This window comes from Manacus vitellinus, unplaced genomic scaffold (genome assembly GCF_001715985.3).
Source record: "Manacus vitellinus isolate BGI_N305 unplaced genomic scaffold, ASM171598v3 scaffold_29_pilon, whole genome shotgun sequence".
Classification (NCBI taxonomy): Eukaryota; Metazoa; Chordata; class Aves; order Passeriformes; family Pipridae; genus Manacus; species Manacus vitellinus.
In genome coordinates this window covers 634,817-642,474 of record NW_021940207.1, presented here as the reverse complement: position 1 = coordinate 642,474, position 7,658 = coordinate 634,817, and positions in this window count along the sequence as shown.

The window sequence follows — 7,658 nt, the reverse complement described above, 5'->3', positions numbered from 1 at the left end:
AGTCCTCTGCCCAAATTAAGATGCAAATGAGACCAAATGTGGGTTCAACAATACTGACTTTGTTATATTAAGTGTATGGGAGAAAGAGAGAGAGTGGGAGAAAGAGAGAGGGAGAAGACAAGAAAGTACATGCAGAAGAAAGTCACCGCTGAGGATCCAGTGGCATCCCATTGGTCCTTCAGTGCTCGTGCTGGTGGGATCCCACCTGGCTCACTCCGAGTCACTATTATACCATCCCTCCTTAGTGGGAGTTGATTCCAGGTCCTCCTTAGTGTGAGAGTGGTTTTCAGTTCCTTGTTGGTGTGAGAGGCGAGAGCAGCGCCATCTCACCACCGCACATCCTCAGGTCTTAACTGGGTGGTTGTTGGGGGTCTGCTCTGGGGGTCCCATGAGGCAAATACCCCAAAATCAAGTGTCCTATCTGTGCCCCCACTTCTTGCACTCGTTCTGTAACACACCACAGTGAAGCAGTGCTGTGAAAAGCGTCAGGTTTGGTCCTACCTCTGCAAGGCCAGAACTGAAACTGTTCCTTTTTGTGCCTTGTGCAAAGGCATCCAGGGTGTTTCTGCAACAAGTTTCACCACTGAGCTCCATATTTAAGGCATATACTGCAGATGTTATTAACCCTTTCCTTACAGCATTTCCTTGCAAACCACACAAAAGCATGATGTGTGTGTAGGGCTACTGAGTCAGTAAGCTGCTTGCAGTGCATCTCTTTTTCCTCCACTTCAAGCTATAACCCAAATTGTTTCTGTAACAAGGTCAGGGTACCAGCAATTTGTATTTAATATATCTAAAACACATGGCTAATGTTTGCATAAATAGATAATGTAAGCAGTTAACATGAACTTTCCAAAGAAGTGACATAAGCTCATAGGTATTTAGGCAGAGACTATCAGCCACATCTCCACAATGGTTTAAAGATTTCCCAGCTTCCCAGTTTGGAAAGTCATTTTCATATCCACATTAAACACTTTGAGACTAAGGCACATGCAACCTCCTACTACAGTCAGAGTTCTGTAAGAGGGATACATTTCACAGAAAGACTTTTTAAAAAGCCAAAAAGATACTGGCAATAGTCAGTCACCGCTATTAAGAGAACTTTACACATCTGCACAAACAAGGAAGTATTTTTTTAATACATGGATAGTTCATTGGAAACATTTTGTTACTGTTTTTGTAGGTGTGTATATTCAAAAAAACTGAAAGCAGTTTTCAGACTGGTGAAGTTTAACCCTGGAACAGAAGAGATCACAAAAGCTTAAGTGTTTTGGATTTAATTTTCACCCATTAAAAAAACACCAATTAGGGAGAGGTAACTATCTTGCAAATCATCTTTTTTGTTGTTTAAGTAAATAACCTGCTCACATATCAGGACAACAAGAGATTGGAATCTATAATTATGGTTACACTTCTCTTATCACTCTAAAGTTGTTTGCGATACTCTCCTATCTGCTGATATAACAATGAAAAGCTTGGAAAAGAGGTGGTGAAAGAAGAGTTGAAGAGCTGGATTGCAAAACAATTTGACCATGTATTTAAGAAGAGTTTCTATAGCCAGGAATAGGTTTTGATATCCTACTTTTTGTGTATCAACTCCCCTGTTTTACTGCTCGTTATCTTCCATTTCCAGTTTTCATCTTTATCTCTCAGTGGTAGTTATGCCATTGCTCCCCAACACGCCAAAACATTCCAGCTTGGAGGTATCTAAGATCAAGGGAGTGCTGCTGAGCAGTGATAACAACATCAGTGCTTTATCCTCCATTTCACAGCAAGTTGGAGAGGAAGGCAAGTTATTAGTATTTTACTAACCACAACCGTGGTAAGAAGACAAACATGAGAAAAAGCATTAAACTTTAGTTTCTCAAATAAAATGTTCAAGCTGATTGAAGCCCGTTCTTTTAGCTAGCAAACACTTATCCAAAAATTCACGCAACTGGTTAAGTTTATCATCTGCAATGACATCATTATAATCTCACATATTACTATTTTACGCCAAAGTATAGATGTGATTTATTACAAATCAATCTTTGAAACAAACTTTCTAGACTAAGAGTAGCACTCACAGGCACATCCTTAATTACACTCCACAATCAACACTAAGATGTCTGGTTGTCACTTAAAAATTAGCTCTTTTACCTAGACACTAGTGACTTTTTTGAGACAAGTGCTCTTTTACAGCTTAGCATCAAAACTGAAGATTTCAGAGGTGACAGTATGAAACTGAAAGAAGATAAAATACAATATAGTAATCACTTTCCTCCCACCAGTGGAGACTGCCTTGATTAACTGGTAAGTGGAACTGGTTGTTCAACATCCACAAAGGCAGAAGAGCAATTTTCAGTTTTATTAGTATCACTTCCACTTTTATAATCCAGTTGAAAGATTTCCTGATTATTCTGTTGAGAGCTGGGAATGTAAATACAAAAATGAAGAATAAGTGGTATGTTTTATAATCTAAGCAGTTTAATGATACCACAAGCATATTTTAGGGTATTTGGAATGATAATTTTGACTTCCCTTTTCCCAGAGGAAGTTAGCCCTGTACAGAAACAACTTCTTATGTCAGCACTATTAACTTCTTTCAAACTATGCCTGTAGTCAAGAGGCAAGTTAGTTTTTCCAGCTTTAATAAAAAATAACTTAATGGCACAAGCAGCAAAGTTGGATCCCATCACAGAAAACATATTTATTGAGTTTGAGAAAGAAACAAATCATCTCCACTGTGCTTGCTTGGTAATCAAGTCTTTACCTTCTACTCATTCTCCCTTTTTTGTGCTTGTATTTTCAAGCACTCTGTGTTTAGTTTACCAACATCTTTGCAGAGATCAGTCTCCTCACTTTTCCAGCAAGTCAGATGTCAAAGTCCCAAGGTACAGGAATTTTTGTTCTATTAGATTCAGATCACAGAATAGGCAGGTATTTCTACTTATTGATTAGTCCCAGACGAAATGCTGAATCTTGATCATTTACTTTCCAGTAATTTTCAAAGTTTCTTGCATTTTGAAGAAATTGAAGAATTTGTTTCTTTGTTGACTGCTAATGGCTAAAAGAAGGAGTAAGGTTGCAACAAGGAGTAATTTTTTTATTCCTCAACTTAGTATCCTCTGCACTCTTCTAATACAACAAATGTAATCTCAGCAGAAAATCCATGTTTCTGGAAGGAGCATGACACAAGTTATGAGCAAGAGTTAAAGATCAGGAACAGTCTTGGAACATATTAGGCAAGAGTCATTCATCACCATTAACTGGTACTTAAGTATTGGCAGAAGACTGACTAATGAATATGAAAAAAAATCCAGTTAAGTCTTAATGATAGATAAGTTTTTTGACATGTTGTACAATCTAGGAGCCAATCTTTCAGTTTTCTTTCTTTTCCATTTGAGAGAAAATAACCCAAGGGATGTTTCTCTACATTTCTTTGCCTTAGAAGAGGGTCATCACATACAGTCAATAATGTGATTCAGCTGTCTCGAAATTTCAGGGAATTCAGTCAGCCTTAGTCAACTCAGTAAGTCTCCTGTGTCTGACAAATATGCTCTGTCATTCACAACCCTCAAAAGCTACATTTGCAAGTGTTTCTTTAATCAGAAGCTGTAGCAAAAGTGTCAAAGTTTTTCTACATAAAAATCCGTGAAGGTAAGGTAATTTAAGGAAATGTTTTAACAGGTAAACCAAAAACCCAAACAGCAAAGAACAGTCTGAGGTTTATCTAACCCTCTACTGGTAAAAAGCAATGGGGCATGAAACCAGAGATCACTGAACCTTAAGTTCTATGTTTGACCCAACTGTTTGTACTTAAACCAGACTGAAGAAGTCACTTCTGTTGCTGCAAGTCAGCAACATGCCAGAGGGACAAGAGCTTCACCAGCGCTCCATCATTTCTCCCCTTCGACGTGACAAAGGTAAGCTGGCCTCTTACAATTTAATTTTTACATTTCTAGAGCTCAGATACGTGAGCACAGTTTTTCAAAGACAGACTATAAACGTTCCCAGGGAGTTTCCTTAGCAGGCATAATTGACCAAGTGCTTTTATTCCCCGCTTTGGTGGCTTTAAGAACACTCTTAACAGAGAACAAGCGATGATGTCTACTCACATTTCCTGTTTGAAACACATGGGCTTCTTAGACTGCCTTTCACAAAATCTGTGCCCAGAATTAACTAGAAAAATGCTTTTCTAGAATTCAAGTGTAAATACGTGCTATATAAAAGAACATATGTGCTGCAAAACCATTAAGTATTGCTTAGACTGAGAAGTCAGATCCAGAATTACATAAACTGCACTCAGCCTGCTGCATTTCCATTTGACCACAAGTTAACACGCTGGATTTATAAAAATGCCTTTTTTTCCTTTTCTAAAACAGTTTAATTCTCTTTACCCCCCCCTCCCCGCCGGGCTTGGTTTTGTGTTGGGTTTTTTGTTTGTTTGTTTTGATTTTGTTAAAGTTAATACTATACCAGTACTGCAAGGAGACAAAAAAACCCCACCAGTTAATACACAGAATATTATTTCTGGTTCATTTAACACTTCATTAACCATTCAGAAATAGATCTATAGAATAAATTCAGTTGGGAGGAACCTCTGGAGGTTATCATGACCAACTGTGCACTCAAAACAATTCACATACATTTGTTGTCCAATTAAATACAGAGAGAAACAAATCTATTTTCTCTCTCCAGCGCTCCCATTTGGATTAGGATACTACAAAGAGACACTTGTAACAGAATTCTTTGCTATGACACATTCAACTTAAAAGAGCAAAAGAAAATTCCCATCCAGTTTTAGCATAAATATTTTTGTGGCCTCCTCTAGTCATAGTTACAATTTCAGACAGGCATCATCCACTTGGAGCAGCTGGATGTCTGCCTTTTTAAAAGGATGATACAAAACTCCCACAAGCATGGAATGTAATGTATGAAAAGCTACAAAAGCCCCAAACCTTAGCTAAGACTAGAAGCCAGTCTGTTCTTCAGTTACCCAAAGTGCAAACTCTTATTCTTTCCCTAATGCTCCCCATCCAACTCCATCACATACACAAAAAATGCACATATTGCCCACTTTTCCTCAACGGGGAGGATTTACCAGATCTCACACATTTTTTAGTAATTACAAACCAGTAAGTAATAAGACAAAACTTAGTTTCGTAAAGGTATTTTAAGACTAAACTGGAAAGACTAGTTTCACAGTATTATTCTTGTCAAGTTATAAATATAAAAAAATCAGTTTCTGCATCAGTATCAAAGTCAAAAAAAAAGATATCTTAACTTCCCCCACTCTAATACAACATTTCTCAAATGTCCTATTAACTACATTTGTTAACCTTCATTAATGTACTCAACTAAGCAAAGCAAACCTACGTGACACCAGTCTAGAGATGCTAGTATTTCTTGCATGATTTGGAATTAATGTATCATCATCCCAATTTCCTTTCCCCTGAAGCAGGCAGAGAAAAGCAATGTGAACAGTTTTCTATCTGGAAGTGACTGATATTTGCAAGATGTTCAGAGTATTCCTGGTACACAGAGAATCTCCACAAGAAGTCTCAAAAACTACATAATGAGTTGACTTTTTATGCGCAAAAGCAGTTTTTTGCAGACTGAATGTCAGCCTTAGGCTTGTTGTTGGGGAATTTATAGATAACTTTAATTTCTTTTTGAGTTAAAATGATGATGATCATCAAGGTTGTTCCAAGTTGAATTACATGTGAGCAAGGCATTAAAAAACACACCCCACACTAGAATCCAGGGAACAACTGTGATCAGGAAGTCCACTCCTTATGTGATAACACCTTTTAAAGGTGCTATAACTAGAAACCTCTTGTGATATACTTTGTCTTGTGATGGTACAGCATTAAACCCTTGCTGGTTGCAGATATTCATATTGTAAAGCTTTCAGCAACTTTTAAAAAGTGAGTTATCCTGGAAAAACTATCCCCCATTTGCTCCCAGAAAGCAGGAATGGTCTGATTATCAGAGAAACAGTTAACTAAGTATTGAACTACTTTATGACTTCCAATAAAGCACAATTGCTTTGTAAACAGCTCAGCTACACCACCTTTCCCAAAGAATACTCTAGAAAGACCACAAAAAAAAAAAAGAAGCAAACCCCAAAAAACCCATCTCACTGCCATCATTCATGCAGTAAACTGCAACAAGAAACAGAACAAACTTGCTATTAACTCAGAACCACAGTTTGAAGCAGCCAAACAATTAAAACACTTTAGCATGGATTTGTAGGTTGATTTGTTTGCCTGCTCTGAAAAAAACACAGAACTCTGTCTCCAGGTTGCTAAGAATGGCACCAAGCTAACACCTAAGGAAATGCAGGGCATCTGCAACAGTCAAGTTACAACTGCAGCTCTGAAATTGCCATATTTACTGCCTTAATGAAAAAGCCGAATGTTTCATGGAACCCATAAGGAATTGTGTGGTTTCATAAATTCCTCTGTGAACACTATGAGCTTGGCTGATGTGTGGTTTGTCTACACTGGCTAAAGCATGCTTCCAAATAAGTAACCAATCTGGAAAAATTGGCCAATGCCATTGTTTGAGAATAAAGCTATTTACTGGGAAGCTTTAAGTTCCCATGGGGCTTTATTTTAGAACAGCTTATCCAGTCAGTTCCTCATTGCAGACAAACCATTAAATCCCATCACCCCGAGTACTGGAATATTCCTAGGAAGTAAAGAAGTTTACACGAAGAACTGGACTTTGATTATCACATTGCATTATAGAATTACAGCACAGAAGCAACAAGTATGAGAACATCTCTATAAATTAACTGTGAGACGAGAGAGACTAAAGAATGATTCAGATCATGATGGGAAAGATTCTAACTTTATCCAGTGTCATAAATTTGAATGCCTGCTATAGCTCAAAGTAGGGATGTGAGGGCACAAATAACTCACAGAACAGAATAGTTTCCGTCTATTAAGTTCTAGAAAATCCAGATTCAGAATCCAGTTTAGCACTTCTTTACATGTTTGCTGCAGAATTAAACCAAGAAAAGCTTCACAGTCCCTACCATTTACTTTTAAACATATACTTTCCTCCTGCTTGTTCTGAATGGGCAGTGTTTATAAAGCAACCTCTGTTCAATCAAAAGAATTATAAAAAAAAAAATTATAGACATACCCATCACAGCAACAGAAGTAATTGGCCTGATTCCTTAATAACTTCAGGAATACCGAAAACAGCCATGAAAGCCCCAAAGAAAAACAACCAGGCAGTTTGTACTAGTTTGGCCAAAGTTTTGCCAATACTCAGTCTACCAGAAAACACACAAGCACTGGTAAGAAAGAGCAGTTTTATAGGCAACATCAGTAAAAGCAGATCTCGGGACAGCACGAAATAAGGTTTTACAGGTAGCACAGATGAGACACCGGCTCTGTCAGCCGAGTGCATCTGGGAGCAGGAGGTTGTATGCCAGGATCCACACACACGCCCATCGGGAGAGGCTCTGCTCCCATTAACCACCGTGAGCCCGCACAGAGCCCATCCCAAGAACTGCCGGAACACATGGATAGAAAACAGCTCTGTTTCAGGGGTGGAGGGACCCACACTGGAAAACAACAACCCGCTATTCCTCCTCTCCTAGGTCGCGTCCCTGGGAGCACCCGGAGCCCGGGATGTGCCGGAGGAGCTCTCCGGGCTGAGGC